At 37.0% G+C, this 24,176-nt stretch overlaps 1 protein-coding gene across 7 annotated transcripts in view; it reads right to left on the bottom strand.

Moving 5' to 3' along the window:
- The window catches only part of LOC140253727 (protein FAM13A-like), a 191,826-nt gene extending 168,393 nt beyond the window's left edge, over positions 1-23,433 (bottom strand). For 3 of the 7 annotated variants that reach the window (XR_011903965.1, XR_011903966.1, XM_072339484.1), the window contains exon 1: positions 23,305-23,433. The gene's annotated coding sequence lies outside the window, so the exon portion shown is untranslated. The remainder of the gene's footprint in view (positions 1-23,304) is intronic. The other 4 variants (XM_072339485.1, XM_072339486.1, XM_072339487.1 and 1 more) reach the window with 2 other exon arrangements.
- Positions 23,434-24,176: the final 743 nt, after the last annotated feature.

The following is a 24,176-nucleotide window of genomic DNA, read 5'->3' as shown; positions in this document are numbered from 1 at the left end:
GCTACCTGTTGGAGGAACACAAAGTTTACTCTGAAACTGCACTATAACTCTTTCAGCAGAAAATTGATACTGTGGGTGGGGGACCTTTTTCATGACAATTTATTAAGTTATCTATATAAAGTTTATTTTAGACTAAAAGCTTGTCTTTTTTTGCTATTGTAATTGTACATCAATGTTCATCACAAACACAAAAATCAATAAGTGCTCTGATTAGAGTATTATTTCTGTAAATCACAGTACATCACAGAAATAGGGGCTATTAATCTTTAAAGTCATTTCAATGTCAGTATTATGTTTAAAAACTGATCTAACAAAAGTTACAGTAAAAGTTATGGTAATAGTATCAATCAGCTAGGGAAAATAAGTAATGGAAACCAACATCTGGAATATCTTGAAAGTCATAATTATTATACAATCTTATTTGCCATAGGAGATTTAAAATGAACTGTTTCTATAAAAGCTTTATTAAAAATTAAGAAAACAGTGGCAAGCTTTCATTGCTGCAGTATTCTCTAAAAATGAAAATAAGTCAACGATAACAGTGATATTTGGTACCTTCATTTTCTGAAAGTACTATAATTAAGGACTACACTTCATTGTAGAATTAATGCTAAAATATTTGTGAGCTTTTTATTCAAATATTCTGTGACACTCCTGTAAAATCACACAGCCAACCACTGCTATAATATTTTGGTACCCAGTCTCCTTTTTTCTCTCCATCCTACATCCATTCCCCTTACCCAGTTCAAAGACAAGGCAAGCTGTGTGGTTAGGATTCATGCAAACAACACCCCTGCAGGATTTTTACTTCTGATTCCCTAACTCTGAGTTCCTCTAGCTTGCATGGTCCCTTCCCTGACTGCTCATGTTTGGTTACACCATTCTGAATCCAATGTAAATAAAATAATTCCTGCCCTACTGGTCACCCCTTTCAAGTACAAGCATTTAACAAACTTCCAATGTACAGAGAGTAATTCCAATGCAATACTGTAATCTTTGCAGAGAATCTTCAGTGCTAAGTACTGTTACGTTAGAGGCACTGAACTGAACACTGAAAACAGCAACAGATGTGATTAAGCAACCTTTAGGCCTGCCTTTATTTCCCTTTATGGCAGCCTGGTCATGTATTGAATGCGGAAGTTGGCAGCCCTGCCTGCAGTGGGGGCACTGGAGCTTGATGATCCTCAAGGTCCCTTCCAATCCGAGCCATTCTATGATATAAGTATCTCAAGATTATAAAATGGCCTCATTGTAGCCCTCTCGTCAAACTGTCTTAACTCCAACCACTTCAATTAACTGTAAAACTGAAGGAAGAGTAATGTTATATTCGGGGAAGACACTGAAAAAAAATGGAGCCAAGGAGTTGTCATTTTGTTCAGAAACCCCAAAGAACAGCAAAAGGCACAATACTGTTTTCAGCAGTCAAAAGCCAATGTTGATTTTTCAAAATTTGTTCATTAGATACCCTCTGTAGCACTAAAATATTTTTTCAAATGTTTTTACACTACACTAACCAGCAACTCAAAGATAACTCAGATACAGTAACTTATTTACCAACCTTCTCGAAGTCCAAACACTTAAAAAGTCTGTAGATGGCTAGAAAGAACTCCAGCCTTTCTCATGGGGGATACATGATACATAAGTATCTTTAGCAGCAGACTGTGTCAGTTACTATGAAAATATGCTTACATTTCCCATGTAAATCATTATCAGAGAGGTTCTATTCTTCCATATCACAAGTGGCAATCTCAAAACTTATGTACTCCTGAATTGGACTCTCTTTGGGATTTAAAATACACTACAGTTCTATAAATGAAATGCAAACTTTGAAGACGCTAAAACAGATAATATACTAAGGGAAGACAGTCAACAGAAAGATTTTCAAGAGTCAGATTGTGAGTCACGAAGAAACATTTACAAGTTGAGTTCTCTTTCCAACCCTTTGCCCAAAAGAATTCTTTCAAGTGCTGGGAAATCATACTACCATAACCATGAGTTTATGCCAACTACAGCATTTGTAATGACCACCCAGGAGAACACTTTCAAATGCATGATGTGTAAAATAGCATGTTGAGTGAAACATCAAAATATTTAGTGGAATAAATTCAAGTCTTCCACAAAGTTGTAGGGTACCCTTAATCACAGCATATATAATAACATGCCAAGCAAAGGTAGTCTTTTGCATCATGGTGTGAACCATGCACTCATTCACATCATGCATAACTAATGGTAGTTTTACTTAAATGAAAACATAAAGCTTTAGGAAAAAATAAAAATAAAAAAAATAATAAAAAATTACCAACTAAATTTTGTTGCTTTGCAAGTACACAGAGGCAGAAGTATGGCTTTGATTTCCCTACAGTCACCATTCAAGCATTTGGTCAAAAAGGTACCACCACGCTGTTATGAAAACCCTTTACTACTGACAACACAGTGTGCCTTTCAGAAACAAAGTCCCAATCCACTCTGTCACTTAAGCTTGTTCTGAAGAACTCCAGTGAATTAAGTATATTGTTTTTTTATTTACATAATTAAGTTAATTACTGATTTTTCTCAAAGAAGTGTACTGGGCTAAGTCTGGATGTGGCAGTCCCCACAGACTCAACATTTTTAGCACACCAGCTGATCCATTCTAAAGAACAATCCACTGCCTATAAAGTAAGTTTCTAAATATGGTAAATTACTGTGTGGCCCAACAAAATGATTTTTTGTTTTCTTTACAGCTGGCCTGAGTCAAGCAGTATTCTGAAAAGAAAATAAAGCAGCGGCACAGTGCCTGTTGCAAGGGACCAGGGAAAGTGCATTCACCACACAGATATGTCTCATATACAACCATTTTAATCTTGCCTAGTGAACCAGCTTTGTACCAGAAAAGCCTTCAAATTTTGATTTGCTAGCATGTATTGATTTTCACTATCAAGATTGCTCTTAGTCAACAGAGAAGTAATTACTTTAAAGATTGTTCCAGTAATTACTCAAGTAGCCAACCAAGAGGGAAGTAATTACTAAATTAATTCTACCATCACCAAAGAAATGAAGAACATACACAGGTTGGAACAAAGAACACAAAACATTTCTATAAGTCATATGCTTAAATTTCAAATATTTAAAAGTGCTTTAAGTTCAGTCAATTCTATCTAGAAAAAAAACAGTCTAGACAAAGTAATACTAACTTCAGAAAAATTTACACACAGCTTTCAGTGTGCCCAGATTATTTGCATTGCCAATGTGTTAAAAATATCCTTTCCTTCCATATTTCCTTTTTGGGTGTGATCACTTTGATCTCTTAACTTTATTGAATACAAGTTGGCCTGAAAGAAAGAATCAAAACCAAAATCAATTCACAGTGGTGTTCCACATGAAACTAATGTAACAACTCACAATACTTTAAAGTTTGGGTGTTTTCAATACTTTAAGGTTTCAGTGTTTTACTGCCCAAGTAACATTAGTAGTCTTTAAACAAGAAGTGTAGCTATTTTAGGTGAAGCTGATACATTTCAAGACACTCAGTAACTGAATGTGAACCACACTGAGTTTCTGAAAGACTGTATTAGTGAAACAAACATAAGGCTGATCTATCTATCAGCATACCGTTTTCTTCACCTCATGAAGAAGGCCACAAAGCTCTGTGGAGCTGTCTGGGGACCAGCCACTGCTCAGGGATTGCTGGGCATCAGTAGGCAGCTGGTGAGACATTGTACTGCATGAGTTGTTGGATATATAGAGATATACCTATATATACACATATCATATTATGCATTTTCATTTCCATTTCATTTTCTGTCTTAGTCAACACTTTTTATCTCAACGTACAAGTTCTACTTCATTTCCAGTTCTCTCCCTCATCCCACTTCGGGGGATGAGTGAACGTCTGTGTGGTGCTGTGCTACTTGCCATGCTAAACCACAACCTTGTTCGAAGATTTATTTTTTCAAATTAAAAAAAAATAAAATAAAAAAATCCTTAAGGAGCCTATGTTGATTTAAAACATAGCTTCACCATCTGCAGAGTCTTAAATCCTTTCTTCATTATAACATACCTGTAGATAAAATACTTCAAAACCAAACATCTGCTTTCTTCCAAGCACATCTATCAAGAAAACCAGAGTTGTATTTTTAGGGATTATATCTTTATATCTAATTGCCTAGTTCGTGCACCCACAACATTTGCTTTTGACTGGGCTTTCATAGAGCAATCTAACACCAGAAATGTTAGCCTCTGCAAAATGTAAATCAGTCCTTGAGCATGTCAGAAAATCTTGTAGATATAATGGTGTATGATTAACAGCAAAGAACTTCATCCGCTTCTAAGGAATACATGATGAGGGGGAAAGAAGGGGAATATTGGTAAAAACTTGGTAGAGGACTCTTGCAGATCATTTCTGTGTCCTCTTTGAATTCATTTCATTGACCACTAAAATTCTAAAGCCCAGGATTATTATAGCCTGGAAGTTTCAAAAAGCTCCAACCAGACTGGAGCTCTACTAAAAGGCAGCATGGGCTCTCTAACAAGATATGATGAGAAATCACATGCTAGGACAGGGAAATCTGATACTGGCTCTTGTCCATACAAAGGAAAACTAAGAAAGAACAAATAGTAATTGCAGTTTGGGTAACCTGTGAAAATCAACCAACAAAGCCTTTCTGCCTTCATCGATTCAAGGTCACAGCAGACATAAAGTAATGAGGTCTCTTCCTCTTTAGAGCATTCCATAATTTCTTTGTGAACACAAGACAATCCTCTTCACCTCTCTTCCCTTGCATCTACCATTTAATATAATTAAAACAAGGAACACCGACTTTTCATTTTTCATCTTATTTGCTCCTTTTTGTAACTTGCTATGCACTGTTTCTATTTGTTTGGGTGAAATTATTTTCCTTCGATGCTTGCTTTTAAGGGGACTGATTACTAACCATAGCCCTTTAGGAATCACTTCAGGATTTCTCCACACCTACTTGGAAAGGGAAAAGGGATAAGTAAATTTACCCAAGGGTACCTCTATTAATGTCTAGCACAAAGCTGACAGAATGACAGAAAAATAAATAAATAAATAAATAAAAATCATCAGGAATACAGAGAAATACTATTCAGAGCACTGCTCTGAATGACAGAAGTCTTTTTAAAGATCTCCCTTTCCTCCTCTTGACTTTCCTCTTTATTTTTAAAATATTAAATTAAACATAGCAACCTCATCAGAGCAACCTGTAGTGATCAGCTGCCCTTCTTACTGTCAGGTCTTTGACAAATTTCTCTGCTGCTGAGAAATGTTTTTCAAGCAGCAACCTGGTCACCTGGCTAAGATTTTCACCTGCACCAAAAATCACTGCCTGATTGATCTCCTTTGTGATGTACTCAAGGGCATTGGCATGCAAGTCTGAAAAGCTTTGAAGGCATTAGGGTCTGTGAAGAGAGAATGCTGACTAAAGGCATAGTTCTACTTTGCAACTAGCTGCAAATTGTTGTCTTCTCCCTAGCAATATCTTGAAAAGAAAGAAAAGCCACTAAAGGTAGTGTTCCATCTAACCTTTAGGTGGTGATTTCAATCTCTGGTTATATATCCAAATCAATCAATCAACAGAGATTACAGAAATGATAAGCAACTATAAACAGGCTCCTTATCATTGTTAGCCTCTGTCACATAGTAACAGTACAAAAGAAATAACACATCTTCTTGAGAGGCTGTACAACTACAATGCAAATTATGACTTTCTATGCAGGAAGGTCCGTCAGAGGAATCTGGACAGGCTAGATCAGTGGTCTGAAGCTAATGGGATGAAGTTCAACAAGATCAAATGCTGGGTCCTGAACTTTGGTCACAGCAACCCCAGGCAATGCTACAGACTTGGGACAGAGTGTCTAGAAGACTGTGTAGAAGAAATGAACCTGGTATACTGGTCAATGCTCAGCTAAACGTGAGCCAGCAGTGTGCCCACGTAGCCAACAGTGCTAATGGCACCAAGGCTCATATCAGATATAGTTGCCAGAAGAAGAAGGAAGGTGATCGTCCCTGTGTACTCAGCTCTGGTGAGGCTGCACCTCAAGTACTGCACTGTGTTTTGGGCTCCTCACTACCAGAAAGACATTAAGAACCCAGAAACTGTCCAGACAAGGGCAACAAACCTGGTGAGGGATCTGGAGCACACGTCTTAAGAGGAACAGCTGAGGGAACACAAACTGTTCGGTCTTGAGAAGAGGAGGCTCAGGGAGACCTTACTGCCTTCTACAAGTACCTGAAAGGATGTTGTGGTGAGGTGGCAGCTGGTCTCTTCTCTCAGGTAGCAGTGACAGAGCAAGTATGTATTGGCATGTATTTGAGATCTGCTTGAGAACATTTGGATGGCCAGATTTTGTCCAAAGTGAGTAAAACACAGCTCTGTCTCTCCCTGAACAAGGCTGTTCTACTAGTACTTTAACATGTCTGAAATCATGATCTGCTTTCCTGTCATTCCACTGGCAAAAGCTCTATTAGGTTATGTAACAACAAATACAAACACTATTGCACAAGTGTCACTGTTATTCCCCAACAAATAAAGCTTTTCAACATTAACAAGGAGATTTCTATGTTACATGTAGATATAACCATTATTCTTGAAGGCAGTCATCTATTTTTATCTTTTGTTTTCTACTATAGCAATTTTAGACTATCTGGCATTTCAGCAACCCTATCAGTTCACAGAAGTGCCTGATTCATTAATGTGTTCATCTCAATCTTAAAATTCTAGGGCAATTAAATAGGAATCGGTGTTTCTCCAGAGAGGCTTCTCCATCTAAAAATAAAATAGAAGTTAGACAGTGACTGGCATTATTTATTACAACAGTTCTACTGGAATGATAATACAGCAGCTTTCACATGCAAATATACGTACATTTAAATGATTTAGTAAGGATTAAAGTAAGGCGCTTAATACATTTCTTTGCTTGTGCTCAATCTTTTCATTCACTTAAGAATCTTATTAAAAATGCCTCTCAAAGTAATTCTTCTGGACTGTGAAAAAATGTCAGTAAACCACAAGGAGAATATTTTTGTCTGAAAGAAGAGATGCTACATAGGAAAAAAAAAAAATAGCAAGCCAAAAATATTTCAGTAGCTCCTTACAAGTCAGGATTCAACAATACACTTACACCATCTAAAGAGGTAACAAATAGGTATGTTTAAAAATATACGTGTCACTGAAATACTAAAACATTCAACAGGAAATAGGATCATAGCTGTAAGATTTATCATGTTAAGGTTCACCTCAGATTTTAATAACTACACCTTGCAGCACCCTTAAAACAAAGATCCAGTAAAACAGGCAAGATCCAACTCCGGCTTGTCTTTGCAAATGCAATAATAATTGTTCCTTTCCAGGATCAAACAAAAATAAGATCATGTACAAAAACTTACATTTCTGTTTTCAATGCAGTATTTTCTCACAGTCACAAGTTTATGCTGTTTAGTAACAGCAGCACAAAGCTGCACAGTAAATCTGAATTGCAGATGTTTCACTCTGTTGCAATGTGGAAAAGAAAAAAACATTCCAATGAAGACCAACCAGCTCTGCATGAAACTGTTAACTGAGGAGTGGTTCCTCAAAATCCCACTGTGCTGTTTAATAGTCAGGGCTGCTTATCTGCTGCATTAGCACATTTACTTCAGAAACATGAAGCTGATATGATCCACTATAACAAACAGAGAATATGCAAAAATATTAGTGCTATACAATAGATATATTAGCCTCACCCCTTCACTATTTCTCTCTGTTCACTTTTACAAAAAAAAATTTATAGGTTAGAATTCCCTCTTCTTGCTGTGAGTATCTTCTGCAGATCTTGAAACCTGTTACAATTAAACATTAGGTTCTTGAAGGCACAATAGTCAGTATCCTAACTACATAGATTACTTCCAAAGTAATGTCTCCTATTTACTTCCATGAAAACAGATACAAAAAGCATAACAGCACTATTTGACATAGGAAGTTCACTACAAAACACTATTTCTCACCAAAGTCATCACTATACATTTTCACCTGTGATCAACAAGAGCCTACATGCTGCAACCATAAACATCTGCAAAACAGCAGCAGTGACTACACATTTCACAGCTGCTGCGATGGCAATGTTGCTGAAGCACACCAGCCACTACCTCACTGTGCCAATATCCACGGTTTGGTCTCCATAAGTATTCACCAAGTGTCTATTCATGTCAATGGGCGCCATTTTTTCTACACGGAGTAGTTCAATTTTACAATTTTGCTTCATACACACATGTATGTCAGACACCATTTTGTCAGAGTGCCCCTTTGCTGCCACCTGTTGCATTGCAAAAAAACAAAAGTAATTGAACATCAGTGGGAAAGTTCAACCTCTACCACAACCTTCACTAGTATGCATAATCAATTATAGTTTCCATGGAAATAAATAGGAGCCATTACTTTTGGAGTGGCCTCTGTGTACATGGCCCAAGACATACCTGTTCACTCAGTGCAACTCAGGTGAACCAAAAGGTCAGAAGCCTGTGGGCTAGGTGATCCAAATGCAATGTATGTTTGAAACCCCAGAACAAAGAGTTGAAACACACTTCACAAAGGTCTGAACTGCAAGAAAATTTTCTTTCAGAAATCTCTCTAACTATACTATTACCAGCAGATTACAGAGATTTTATTTATGGTTTGCATTAAAACAGAGCATCACGATTTTGCTGCTCTGCTGACAATCAAGAGACATGCTCTAAATTGATTCCAAGTGTTTATCAATACCAAGTCATGTAGAACAGCATGTTCGCATGCCTCTATAGTCATAAGCTATTGTTCTTTCTGATTATTCAGAGTATATCATTTCACATCCATCCGTCCATCAAAATTAACAACCTCATGCAGAGATGTGGGCAAGTGAAAGCATGGCTGGAAGGCTGCTCAGAAACAAAAGATCTGGGGAAGCAATTGTCCCCCTGTACTCTGCACTGATGAGTCTGCACTCAAACACTGTGTTCAGTTCAAGCCCCTCAAAACAAGAATGGTTGCTAGAATGCAGTCAAAGAAAAGTAATGAAACAGAGTGAAGGGACAAGACCTGTGAGAAACAGCCGAGGAAACTGAGGTTGTTTAGTCTAGAGAAAAAGCTGAATGAAGACCTCATCAGTCCCTACAGCTACCTGTAATAAGGTTGCAGCAAGGAGATGTTGGTCTCTTTTCTCAGGTGACGATTGATAAGATAGAAGTAATTGGTCTCAAGATGTGCCGGGGGGCTTAGATTATCAGGAAGAATCTCTTCATGGAGAGGGCAGTTTAGGCATTAGCATACATTTCCCAGGGAAGTTATGGAGTCACTATCCCAGGAGCTATTTATGGATGGATGTGGCATTAAGGGACACAGTTTTGTAATGGGACTGGCAAATCAGATGGGCAGTTGGACATGGTGACGTCAGAGCTCTTCCCCAGTCTAGATAATTCTATGATTCTACTATTTGTCCAAAAATGAAAACATAGTGTAGCAGAAGTAAGAAAAAAAAAGTCAGGATTTTGGACGTCAGTATTTAAATAAGAGCCAATTTCATTTATTTTAAGAGCGCCTTATTTGGGTGCTATGAAATTTAAATAAGCTCAACAGGTTTTTAAGAGCACAGGTGAAGACTTTATGCACCTTAAATAATAATTTTCAGTGGGTGTAACTGAGTTGTATCAGTTATAGTCATAGACACCATCGTCTATACCTACAAAGACTCTACTTTTACAGCCATGTTCAGTATTATTTTCCCCTTCTTTCAGAGAAACTTCCTAGTATGAAAAGCTGATGATATCCAATTAATTTTGAAAAATAAATGCAGCCTATTAGAATCATACATGACGACAGCCTGTCAGAAAATAAAGACACCAAGGTATTGCGTGATGATGCAATGACTTGACAGAAAAACAAATGTTTTCATGCATCTCAATTTATCTGCTTTAGCCTGAAGGACAAAAAGAGGATTTGGGGATCCCCTGTTACCCTTTTCTGGAGGCACAGATTTTGCAAAAGCCCTTCGCCCCACTAGTCATGGAACTGGGCTGAACCAGCCTGTAAACCATTGACAGTCCTGATACAAATAGTTGATATAACTTACAGGATCCTTATGTCATGTTGCTGGGGGGAGGAAGTCAACCATTTCTGTAACAGTCCACTTAAAAGAGGAGCTTCACTTCCCCCACACATAATAGAAAGCTGCCTGACCAAGGTATGCAGAAGAGCTGAGATTGAAGGCTGAGTGTTGCATTGCCTGCATGTAAGGGATGTCGTCAAATGCATGGAATTGGAAAAATAGGTAAGTAACAAAATCCAGTTCATAATGATGTGCATTAAATTCAAAACCTGTTTTCACCTTTTCTCAAAGGAGGACAGTAGTTGCTTAGTACTCATGTACCACACAAGCAATATTAAAGTAAGTAATAAGTGTGTTTGCTGTTTTGGTTTTTTTTGTTGTTGTTGTTGCTTTTTTCTTCCAAATAATCTGTTTTAAATATGAAAAACTATTAAATATGAAGCGTTTCTAATCTGGAATATAGTGCAGTCAATATTCACTCTGAGTTGTTAGGATTTCTTATTCTTTTTACTGTAGCTTGATCATAAAACCTAAAACACAATTATTTAGACAAGATGTCAGTTCTGACATGACAGAGAAAGTTATTCTATATGCCAAGTGCTAACATACCCACGGAGCTAAGGAGTAAGCAACAGCAGAGCTTGAGGCAGCACAGTTAGGCTGGCACCTTGGTGTGCAAATACAGACAATCTTCACACTACATCTCAGTGGTCTTAGCAACTAGTGTCAGCACAGCGCTAGCCAGAGAAATCCTGCATGCCAGCTCTCTGCTCAGCCTAGATTCAGCCAGTTCATCACCTCATGTTCACATTTAATTATGTTTACCCAGACCAACTCTTCAAATAAATGCCTCTCCCAAATACAAAACCTATACCTCTACCAGCAGTGTCCTCAGCATGGGATTTGTGTACATTCACTCTTTTCCTGCAGAATTTCCTGAATTATTCTTCAAGTACAACTACTTGTAGAATGCATCTGAAATGTGCTCACAGTGAATCTCCTAATCTTCCCCTAACAAAACTGAGCTTTGAAGAGGATTCCCTTTCCCTACTGAGGTAATGATACAACATTCCCACTCTATTTACATAGAACAGACTTCCTGAGCTGTCTTTAACTTTATTTTCCAGAATGGCAATTAAAAAGGCGAGAAATTATAATACAAAGTTTTGAATCCCTATACTATTACATGTTCGCATTTTAAAGAAAAAATAATCAGTAACCAAGAATAAAAAAAAAAAAACCAAAAGCATATTCCAGCTTGAGGGACACCATGTTTTTATACCATATGAACCTTGAGAAGGCAAAGTTAACACTTAAGTGGAAAGCTGAAGAGCATGCCAGAATTTCTCTCTTTCTAGCTACAGTCCATCCTCAACCTAATCAACTTTTTTTATTAGTTTATCAAAAATAGCTAATCCTTGACAAAATGCATCTTTTCCAAGACTAATTTTAAAACAAAAATTGCCAGAAAATAGGCCACCAACTCTACATAATTAAATAGACCTTTCCACTAGAAAAGATGAAAGTGTTGCAAGTTCTTAAATATTTCACATTTTGTACTTGAATTAACTTAGAAATTTAATTTCCTTTTTCCTATTTCCTTTTGGCTACAAACATGAATATATAAGTAATCAAATGCTTTATTGCATAAGTTCTGCCTGTTTTCTTTTCCAGAAAAGGAAAAAAAAAAAAACATTATTTTGAACAACTGTTTATGTTAGAAAAACAGGTAAAATTCATAGGTCTTTTTCAGACCAAATCATTTCTTTCAACATGAAAACTCTTCTGAACAACCTATTCCACAAGCAATCTTGTCCATACTTTCTACCATTTAGTCCAAATCCAAGTATTGACTTATAAACTGAAATCCATTCTGGTTTTTAATTCTAGTAAATAAACACAGAAGTCACAGAACTGTTTGAGTTGGAAGAGACCTCTAGAGATTACCTTGTCCAATCCTCCTGCAAAAACAGGATCCCTACAGCAGGTAGCACAAGTAGGTGTGCAGGCAGGTCTTGAATACCTGCACAGTAGACCCAAAAGCCTCCTCAGGCAGCCTGTTCCAGTGCTCTGCCATCTGATAGTGAAGAAGCTATTCCTTGTATGAAACCTTCTGTGTTCTAGTTTCTACCTGTTGTCCCTTGTTCTATTGTTGCTTGCTACCAACAATAGTCCACTCTCACCAATTTGACTCCTGCACTTTAAATGTTTAAAAACAGTTACAAAATCCCCTCTCAGCCTTCTCCAAGCTGAACAGTCCCGTGTCTCTCAGCCTTTCCTCATACAGCAGATACTCTACATAAAGCAAGTAAATAAGCACTTCCAAATACACTTGGGGAGTATTTCAGAGGAAGTTCAGAATGTCTAAAGATCTTTTCTGCTATTCAAAACAACAGTAACAGGAGGAACCCCCCCCACACACACACCCCCAAGGCTGTGATTCATCTCATTTTGGTCAAATACACAGCCCTCAGAAAATGCCTTCATTGATGAGGATTAGTTCAAAACTGATAATTAGCTCACACCTGAAGATAGATCTGAGACTACTAGAAAGCTCAAGAAATTCATGTAGGCACTCTGAAAATTTGTAAAGAAGTCTCAGCAACACAAAAATCATTGAGTTAGTCTTGAATATTCTATTGTACTGCAAAAGCATTTATAGGGAATTGATTATATTAGCTTTGTAACGCTTCCTGAAGTGAGGTTATAAATACAATATTGTTAAAAGTACTAATAAACCTAGCACAGCACTAGCTCTGAAATTTATTACTGGTAAATTTTTTATAGCTTGCGTAAATTACTTTACTTTCAGTATATACAACATTCCCTGCAAGAGGAAGCTGATTAATTAAGACAACATTCAATACCGATGTGTAAGCAGTTAGGAACTTTTCCAACCAAAGAACTGAGTTAACCATATGGGATTTTCTAATTGGAAACAGACAGCAATATCTTTTCTGTTGGGTTAGGGGTTCTTTCTTTTGCGTATTTGATCAATAAAGTTTCTCCTTAAAGCAAAAAGCTATTTCAAAGCTAAATTCCACTTCAATACTTGAAATATGAAAGAAGGCTTGGCAGGAACTTCAGCAAAGTAGAAAAAAATATCTTCAAAATAAGATTTTTAAAACATTTATGGACTAGAATATATGCAATTTCTATCACAAATGCCCAATATTAACATTCTGGGGCAGCTAACTGGCTGAGTAACTGAACTGCTTCTACAATAAACCAGAAGTGTCACCTCAACCCTAAGAAATAATGAGGGACTCATCTGCCTATAGGTAGACTGCATCTACCTATACCATAAGCAACCACCACCCAAGCAACTTCCTACATCTGTTAACAGCCAGAAGCTTCTAGTACTGCCAGCTGAAACTTGATGATCAGTACTACATAGCAAAGTTTGAGAACTTATGCTTCAGAACTATAATTTAGCTATGTTAAGCAACTCTGCCTGTTTCCATATAAAAATATACTCTAGAAAATACCATGTTAAACATCACTTGAAAGATAGAAAGGTAGTATATAATTAAAGCTTAACAGACACTGAAATGTTTCTTTGCAAGAGTCTGAATAATCTGCATCATATGTGACAACAAGTTTTATTTCTGAACTTGAAAATTACATGGGTTTCATCTGAGAGGAGCCATGAAGCGTTAGAACAGGCTGCCGAGGGAAGCAGTCGCTGTCCCTGGAGGCGTTTAAGGATGTGTAGATGTGGTGCTTAGGGGTGTGGTTTAGTAGCAGTGTGAGGTTAACAATTGGGCTTGATGAATTTTAGAGGACTTGCAATTTAAGTGATCCGGTAGCATATAACTTAACCTTAATGGTTAATTCAGGAAGCTTGGAATAGGTTGAGGGCACAGAGAATCTTCTTGTGCCAGAGGTTTGGTCTGGGTATTAGGGAAAGCTTCTCAGGAAGAGTGGTGAGGTATTGGAACAGGATGCCTAGGGAGCATCCTGGAGGTGCTCAAGAAATGCTTAGATGTGGCACTGAGGGACATGAATTAGTGGGCATGGTGGGGTTGGGTTGATGGTTGGACTAGATGATCTTAGAGGTCTTTTCCAGCCTTAATGCTTCAGTTCAGTTCAGTTCAGTTCAGTTCTGAGAGAAGTGGGACCAGTTACTTTCTCTGCTGAATAACAGTGAACTGTTATGTCTTGGATATGAAAAGCATTAATAAGCAGTGAGTTACATGGCTATGTCTTCACCAGCCCAGCACAGTTTACAGAAGCTTTTTTGACAGAACTAAAACATGGATGCCACGCCACAGGGCTACACATATAACTATGCACTTTTCTCTCTCCACTAGCATTAGGGTTCAGCTGAGAAGAGTCTAACAGACAGGTTCCTAGGAACAAAGCTTATTGATGTCCTCTGACAAAATGATGGCTCTCTTCCATCCTGCCAGAGGAAAAAGCTTTAAGTGATTACATTATAAATAAGCTATTTCCTTTAGAAACAACTTAAATGAGAAATCTAACAGCTGTTCTGTTTGCTGCTCCACTCCAAGGATCAATGAACACTGGATGTGTCAGTTAGTAAGACACAATCCATCAAGAACAAGCGAGAGGATGCTACTGAAGACTGCAGCTTTTATGTTGTGTTTATAACACTGGCCACATCTGCTATACCAAAATATAATATTTAATTCAAATGGCCTAGAAATGTACACAAAAATATTTTCAATGACAATGATTAGAATGAATAAATGTAAACAGTAATTTCTTAAGGGCCAACTATATCATGAAAAGCAAAATACATCAATATATAAAACGTATAAAACTCCAGCTCCAGAGGAAGGTGAGCAGTAACCCTTTTTGCAGTGATTATATGCATACACACCAATGTACATACCCATATATGTACACACACGCCTGATAACACTGCATGACTGTCAAACATTCCTTGCAGTTTTCACCAGAAACACTCTAGAGAGACCCTAATCCAGTTCATTTCAAAGTTTTGGAAACATGTTTATTCATTATATGATTAGTCTGAGCACTCAGAAAAGTGCAAGACCCATAAACCAGCATCTTGAAAGTACAACTGTCAACATACATGCTGTTTGTCCTTTGTGAAGTCAACTGTATGCTTCTGCAATCATTAAAAGATGCAAGTGAGAAGTCATTGACAGCTGCTTCTGTTGAAACCCCTTGTGAATGATATTTTTATTTTATAGTTTAAAATGTCAGCTGAGAACCCTGAGAAGGGAATGAGAGATCTTCCTACAATGCGAGATTAACATTGAAATGTTTAACCACTCCATCACATCATTAGGGGAAATAATTAGGCACTTCACACAGACACTGCAAGCTAAATTACAAAAGGCAGTTTATGAACTACTTTTAACATATTTTTCTTGAATGAAAAGAATGTACCAGCAGACAGACAGTAATCACATTTAATTTCCATCCTCAAGAAAAGTTTCAAAGGACTGAAGTAAGGCTTCATTAGGGGCCTACTCCATTTTCAAGAAAGGATTTATCACTGCTTAATCCAGTAAAAATCCATTAAATTTCACAGACAAATGGTGTTCTGGAAAGGCCAGAGGTTTCAACCAGTCACCATAATTTACTGCTTTGGAAGTAGATTATTTTTCAGCTACACAAATTTGTTCTGAAGTCAAGGACTGTTCACAGAAAGATAAAATCTAACAGAGCAAGGAATGAACAGAGAGAACAGAGATCACCACATTAAAAAACTTAGTGTAGAAGTTGTACTGAAGAAGATCAAGTCAAAATTTTGACATTCCTGACTGTAGCATGAGATGGTATGTGATCTTGATAAATACACTGGGTCTATATCGAAGACAACAGTCTCCTTTTCCCATGCTTGAACTTTAAATACATCTGATTTGCAAGTCCTGTGTGTCAAACTAGGAATGAAACATCCTGATCAGAATACCACAGATAAGAAAGTCACAGAATATTCAACAGCACAATCTGGCAGTGTTTTTTTCATATATGTACACCAAAAGAGTTGGACAAATGTTTACATACATTATAGTGAAGCAGCACACTTCAGAAATGAATTTTACAGATCCAATTCTAAATAAAGATTTCTTTTTTGGGGAATTGGTAGCACTTACAACTTACCTGCCCTCAAGAACAAAGGGAATACATTAGAACAAACTGAAGCTTGCAACATTCAAATATTTTTCTTAGTATTTGTAAACAGTAGAAAGAGAACCACAATTTCCCTTCCTAGATACTCATCTGGTTACCTGGTAATCCTTCTCTTTTTTATTTTTAATTGTGCGCACCAAAATCTTTTATCTTAGCTTCTAATAATGTAGTAGAGTCACAATTCTATATTGCCACACAACAAGCACCATAAAAAAAAAATCAAGCTGTTTATACAAAGTCATTCATTTTTATCCCTAAAATCATATTTTGCTGTCATCTGAAAAAATTTCTGTGTGACATTAAAGATAACGCAATATCACAGTAATAAGGAAATTACTTTTCTTCTTAATGCCTCATTACTGACATTGCTAGTATTGTATTTGTGCATCTGATACAAGAGGTATCTCAAGGGTAGTTTTAGGAATGTAAATGATAAAGACTTCTGCCCTCATTCACATAAACAGAAGCACACACATTTTAGTATTTATAAGCCACTGAAAGTATTCCCACATGCTATCATATTTGATTGCCTTGTGATAAATGCTAATTTTACAAACGTCCAGATCATTTCACTGATTTTACAAATATCCAGATCATTTCATTATCAACACCAGGTCAAGGTCAATGAAAGGTGGATGATGTAACTCATATTTCATTAAATGCATTAAATGCTTCCTCTATTTAATACTTCCTAAAATAATAAGGGAAATACATACTTGGAAGCTACACTGTAGTAGAAGCACTGCAGTAATAGGAAGATTGATATTTAATCTTTATTTTCATACCACACTTTCCTGGTTTAAGAATAAGATCTGATTTTCCTACTCTGTATGCTACGTATCATCTTATCACAAAAACTTAAGGAATGGAAAGAATTAGAAACTCTCACTTTGCTCTGCTCATTTCATGTCCTATGCCACTGAATGCTCAAAGACAACAGACACTTCACTGTAACAGCACAGCTGTGTCTGCATGGTAACACTGCGCAGACACTGTGCTGTGCAATGCTCTGGCAATGTAAAGATGACAACACTTATCCATCCCCTATACACCACCTTATGGCTCCTAGCTGATCTCTCACAAAGCAGCCTGATTTGGAACTCCATGAACAACAATAAAAATACTTCCTGATTAACAAAAAAAAAAAAAAAAAAAAAAAAAAAAAAAAAAAAAAATCACTGAATAAAGATTAAAAAGATAAAAGATCTGTGTAGCATTTGGACAGATCAGTATAGTAGGAAATGTGTTACAGCAATGTTACAACAGAGGCATGATGACAGAAGACCAGCACAATAGAAAGGTACTATAAAGGAAGGGAAGATTGCTCACCCATATCAGAAGATTCCAGATTCACAGCTTCTCTTCAAGAGTTTTGGGGTTTGTTATGCTTTGTTTTGGGGCTAGAATGGGGCCAATTAAGCCCTAAACCAAGTTCAAGTCACAACGGCCTGAATTCTTTGAAATAGTGAATTCACAAGTTTGAGTTTTTAACTGTAGCATAGAATCTGGACAGTTCTTAAACCTGTCTTTGCATTACTTTTTCTGCTCCTGTATCATTAGGTCATTAAGTGACAAACATCTAAGAAGGCACAATCCTTCCACATCCAAAAAGGCACACGAGACCAGAGCAGAAGAACTATGATCAGTATTTCTTTTTATAACATACAAAGTATTTTATTATTTAGAGCCTTTAGTCTGTATAGCTAAAGTAAAAAAAAAAAAAAAATAAAAAAATAAAAAAATACGTGGGGCTGCCTAAGAATTAGTACTGCAGTTTAAAGAGGTGTTTTATTATTATTGTTTTGTCAAGTATTCAGAAGCACAGTATTATTATAGTGCTGGTGTTTTTCATTCAGTCTGTAAGGCAGACATTCACAGAAATATTGTCATATTTCCTTTATTCTGAAAAAGGTAGGAAAGTAATATTAGGTAGCTACAGTGAGGACATGAGAAATATCTTCAAAATTAGGCATGCCAAAAATACTTGTTCCACTTTAATGTGTTTGCTTGCCTTTTTTACCTGACCAGCAAGACCCCGTCATGAGTTACAGGGGTATTTTTAGATCCTTTGAACCTTAAACACCACACAATAACAACAAACATTTCCATACACTTTAAACAAATTGCTTAATTTTGTCCTTTTTTTGATATACATTACTATTGTCTGCCTCCCCATCCCTTAGATGAACATACAGGAACTCAGAGAAGTCAAGCTCCTAACGTATTCCATACTTCAAAAGCTGTTCTTCAACACATTTAAGTCGTATGCATTTTACTTCTAGAAAATCTATTTATAATCGCCTCCAAATGTTGTTTGATGCACTTGAAATATAAACCTTGTAAAGGCAGGAGAAAAGTCTTTCATATAAAAGGAGGGAAAAGGACTATTTTCATGATTCTATGACTGGGAAAACACACTAATGCTGTATGGTGCATGAACTGTGTTCTCACTATGCTTCTGAAGATCTATTCCTTGAAAAAAACACAATACAAGACATCGTGCATGCTGGATACATAACACTCTAACCAGACATCAACTTCAATACTTGTTATAACCATCCTTTTCACATCTTCCTTGCACTAAGTACTTATGACTGCATACAAAGACTATGCAGTAGGACCACCTATTATAAACCTTTATCCTGAGGTCAAGCTACCATCCCTCAGAAGGTGCAGAGCAACACATGGTTACACAGTGAGCTACAGCTAAAGCCCAGGGAAACTGGGAATTTTTAGAATGAGACTTGTGTTAGAAGATAACTGATCTGCTTCCTTGTACAAAAAGAGGCAGCATCAGCTTTACAATGTTATGGATTTCCCTCAACAAAGCTATAAACACCTCCATGAAACACATTCTGTCAAACCGGCTTCCTCTGAAGTAATCACTATTCTGAAAACACTGCACTGGGATCCACCAGTGTGAAACCGCAGAGTGGTACTGAAGTGCATTTTATGCCTGAGTGTTGATGTACATTATGGAACCATCTGGCTGTCTTTGGAGAGCATGAAAAGAAATAGGTTAAGTGATTGGACAGAAGCATCAATGCAATATGCTGGAATGTTTTGCAGCTAGAAGCATTTGGTAACGTAACTATTTGATATTCAAGAGATGGAGCTTGCATACAGAAGGAATGCAGATGAACAAATGAATCAAGCTGTTAGCTTTGAATTTGTTTCCCTTTAAGGTAGAACAGCACCAAATCTCTCCAACAGCAAATACAAATGTTTATCCTAAGCTATGATATTTTATATTGAAATTCCTTATATTTACAAGCATTTTAACAATTATATTCTATTGAAGCCATGCAACTCCAGTTCATTTCTAGCAATAATTAAATCATATGGCTATGTGCCACCACAGGTCTGCACTCAGAAATAGATGTCTAAGAATCTAGAATGCTCAATTCTCTCGACTGTTTGCAACTTAAAACAATTTTTTAAATTAGTTTAACTTGATGACTTTGCATTTAATTTTTGTTGTTGTTCACATGCAACTCCATTGCAGCTACAATATTGGCTCTTACTGCAAACTGTAAATTTTGGTCACCCAAAACACCACAGAAAGCTGGTTCACAAAATCATGCATAAGGGAGAAGATGGAAGCCTTATCAGAACAGCTTGAAAACCCTTTTCTCTATGCACCAATGATACTAAAATGACTTCTAATATACTTGCAGTACATTTTCATTGGACTATTCAAAGCATTTTAAAATCCTGAATAAAAACGAATTTCTATCTTCCAATCCTCTATAAACCATCATTTTCATCAGTTGAGAATTACTCACTGCGATTGTTGGCTAATTATTTGAGTATTGATCAACTTAGACGGTTACCAGAAGCAAAACGATTTTCTCAGAAATACTAATGTTAAAGTCTTTGTTGAAGGTAGTAAACTCAAAGGTTTATAATGTAACAAACACAGGGGACGCACTCACTTTTTAATCTTGAAGCTCCCTCCCTACCTCTTACCCAGGACTTTTCAAAACAAAACGAGCAAACAAAAAACCCCATGAAGATGAGAACACATCAACAACAAAACCAGCTGTGATATGAAACAACATGAAGAGCTATGTCCTGATGTTTTTTACTGTTTATAAAACCTTCCTGCAATTTTTCTATTGAAAACCTTTGCAAACATTTAAGATAGAGTACTCTGCAAGACATAATACATTGTTAGGATGTGAAAAGGAAATAATGTTTTTGAAGGATTATAACACACTACCACTACATTTTAATTTCTCATCATCATGTTTGTAATTTTCCACACATGGCTTCTTTAACATTAAACATTGCTACGACAGTTTATCTCAATTGAATGAATAAGTTTGTCTGTTGAGATACCTAGTAAACTCCTCTTTTTTTTGAGCAAAAGTATTATTATAATTCTTCTAAAGCCATCCTCAATGATGAACATTCGGCTCAGGCTCAAGTTAACCCCAGAGTCTTTCTTGAAGCATTACAGCAGATAGAATTAGCGACTGCAGTTATCCTTCCTCTTAAACATGCCTGAAGATGAGCAGATACAAAACTTTTACCCATGCTTTCTGTGTTCACGTGCACAGTTTCCACAGCAACAATTCCCTTACCCATCAGAGAAAATTGGGTAGGAAGAAATATTACATGTGTGGGTGGAGTAATAGATTTAAACTAGATTATTTTCTGACCTCCAAGTAACTACCTTAGGACTAGGCTCATCTTTGCTGCCACAAAGGTATAATTTTCCAAAACTCTGGACTACCAGACTCCATGTGCTTTTACTCAGTAGATTCAGCTAAATCTTCTCCCTCCTTTCATATAACATCCTGCAATCAGGCAACTTTGTCAAAAATCTACATAACATTTTTTGTAGCATGAGCAAAGCATTCTCACCTACACATAGATTGATTTATTTTTTTTTCTTTTTCCTCCCCAAGGTAAAGTATTGACTGCAGTTGTCTCTTTTCCTCAGGATGCCACAGAAATGTCAGAAGACCACAGAGACTGTCACAAGCCTGTCAAGTTGCTGTGTGGCCTTTTCTCACACTGGCATTACCAACATTGCTCAAATATTTCCTCGACAGCAGCTCACACTGAACTACACAATTTCCTCTATCCTATATTGCACCTCACTGCCAAATAATAAAACAAATATTCATGCTGTAAACTACGTGAGTGCCAAAATTTCTTGATCATGAAAATAGCTCCATGTGTATTTTGAGATCTTCTACTGAGCAGGGCATACAATAAAAGCATGTGCTTGCAGGGAGTAAGTTGCAAAAAGGATGGTGTGTTGTAAACAACACGGTAACTGAAACATAAATGTGTGTTTATTTTGAGCTTGAAGAGGGTAGATTTAGTTTGGATAAAAGGAAAAAGTCTTATACAGTGAGAGTGGTGAAGCACTGTAACAGGATTTCCAAAGACGTGGTTGATGCCCTGTCCTTGGAAACTTTCAAGGTGAGGCTGGATCAGGCCCTGGGCAACCTGATCTAGCTGTGGTGTGCCCGTTCATTGCAGGGGAGTTGGACCAGATGACCTTTGAAGGTCCCTTCTGACTCTAAGGATTATATGATTCTATGATTTATTGACAGGAGTATAAGCGCTCAGTGCTATAGTATTACCCAAAGGTAACCGTACTGTGTGAGAGAAATAAGCCTCAAACATTCACATGACAAATACACTAAGACATCTCCAATAACCTGTGTCCTGGTCAATTTTAATATTGAACATGTCAAGGACCACTACCACTACCAAATTAATTCTCTATAGAAACTGGAATCTTAGAGGAAAAAGAGACGTTCAGCTAATAAAAATTCTACAAACAAGCAACAGAAGTATCACAGTCACAATTCTTTTTCAACTTGGACCAAGCAGAGGATGAGCTTTTATTTCTCCTGTATGAATCATCTATATATGTACATCATAAAGGTAGCAGGTAATAGCTGGCATGTGCTTCCTGACTCAATGGTCATTTTACCACATTGCTCATTGTCCTAAACAAGTATTACACACTGTGAGAGGTGGCTGGTAAACCATTATTTTACCCATATAATATCAGACCTGTAGATACCGGAGAAAAATAAAATCATTCCTGCCGATACTATTAATGATCAATGGAAAGGGGCATCAGAGGACAGTTGTGAGAAAGCAAAATGTAGGCTACTGTTCCAGAAGAAGGAAATCCCCAAAACATCCAAGCCAGTTCCTAACTACACTGTCCTTGCAGTGTTGTTCACAATAAAGCAAACTATTCAGGTGTGGATTTCTGTGTATCTCCACTGATCAATTTAAACACTGTTGACAGTTGAAAAGTAGTGCTTTGCATGCAGCAAGACCACTTGTCCTTAACCACTCAGGGCTTAACGCAAGCATTCTGAACTGGTTGTTTTCCCACTTCAGTGACCAAGAATCCTTTTTATTTGTTTCCCTAAACATTTGCAGTATGTTCCTGTAATCAGAAAGTAAGGGATATCACAAAAGAGGAGGAAAATGATACCAACTACTAATCAAAAGGTAAAGCTGGAGCTGTGGGTAAAAATAAAGCTTCCTGTTTCATTTTTAAACTTTTTGATATAATTGAAAAAAATCCTTTTTCAGATGAGAAATATTCAATTTATATTGTTGATTCTTAAAACAACCGCACTCGAATTGGCATTTACACTCAAGTGACTCATTGATACTTAGCTACACAATGACATTATCATTTCCAGTGCTGTTTTCAAATACCCACAAAAAGGTTCTGTTTGCTTAGATATGAATAGGACGGCAAATATATGAAGACACATCCAAATCGTAACAAGGATAATTTAATCCTGGGGAGCTCTGAAGAGAACAAGCCTGGAGGCTGCAAATCCTGGTTTAAGGCTGCAGAATGTATTTTCCCTGTGTGCTAGTAGCTTCCTTCTGCTGGAAGAAACACTATGAACTGCTAAAACAATATCTGAATCCAGTTTTTAGATCTGATTCCACAAACCATCAAGAGTCCTGATCACAGCCTGCACTGACTGAAGCCTGCAAGTTACCCCAATGCAAAGCAATGATCTGCCCCTTCCAACTGTGACCGATGGACATCCTTGCTACATGCAGTCAGAAAAGAGAAAGGAGTCAGGAGACTCCCAAAAGATAAACAGGGGCACTCACTGAGTGTGCATTTTCAGAGGTATGCAACTGTCTCTTCAGGAAATTTTTCTTCTTTCTATGATGACTAGTAAGAGCATGCCAAACCCTCTTCATTTCAATTGATGTGGTGGTTCTCAACTAAAATATTTTAAGATGGTACAGGTGTGTTTGCTGAGCTTCATTTGCTAGCAGGAGAGCTGCCACAACAAGCCTGAGGACTGCAAAGACAGGAAACAAACACACCATGACATGGAGGTGAACTACTCACTGTTTTAGTGTCAGTTATATCAGCCATATGTAAATAAATCCAAAGGTCACATCACTAAGCTGTACAAGAGAATATATTTAATAAGCTGTACTAGAGATTATGTTGTGTGTATTAAGGGAGTGTTCTATTAATCCAAAGCAGTAACAGCATTAATTTGGAAAGTCTCTGTGCTTCCAAACGATAATGGTCATTATGTTTCCAATTCAGTCTGCCCCATTTTAATTAAATTATCTCTTGGTAAATATCCTAAAACCTCCATTATTTGATGGTGTTTCGTTTTTAGCTTTCAGCTTCTCAGACTCACTCATGAAAGATTGAAAGGTAAGCTTGGAAAACAGTGCCGTCTAATGCTAAAGAGATGAAAAATTGGAGGTTGAAACATTACAAGTTACTACAGTAAAGTCTACACCATTTTTCCACAAAATACCACAATATAAGGAAACAGCTTAAATAAAGTTTAAAATACATCTGTCAAATGACACAGACTTGGAAAATCACATTACTAGTTCAAAAACATTTTATAGAGGTAAAAGCATCTAGTTTCCATGACCAAGAAATGCTTGTACTTGAACAGAAAATTCCCATGCTACTAGAATACCTTCCTGTTGTTAGAGAGCACTAAGGA

This window comes from Excalfactoria chinensis, chromosome 6 (genome assembly GCF_039878825.1).
Source record: "Excalfactoria chinensis isolate bCotChi1 chromosome 6, bCotChi1.hap2, whole genome shotgun sequence".
Taxonomy (NCBI): domain Eukaryota; kingdom Metazoa; phylum Chordata; class Aves; order Galliformes; family Phasianidae; genus Excalfactoria; species Excalfactoria chinensis.
The sequence above is the reverse complement of the archived record's forward strand: the minus strand, read 5'-3'. Positions and strand labels throughout refer to the sequence as shown.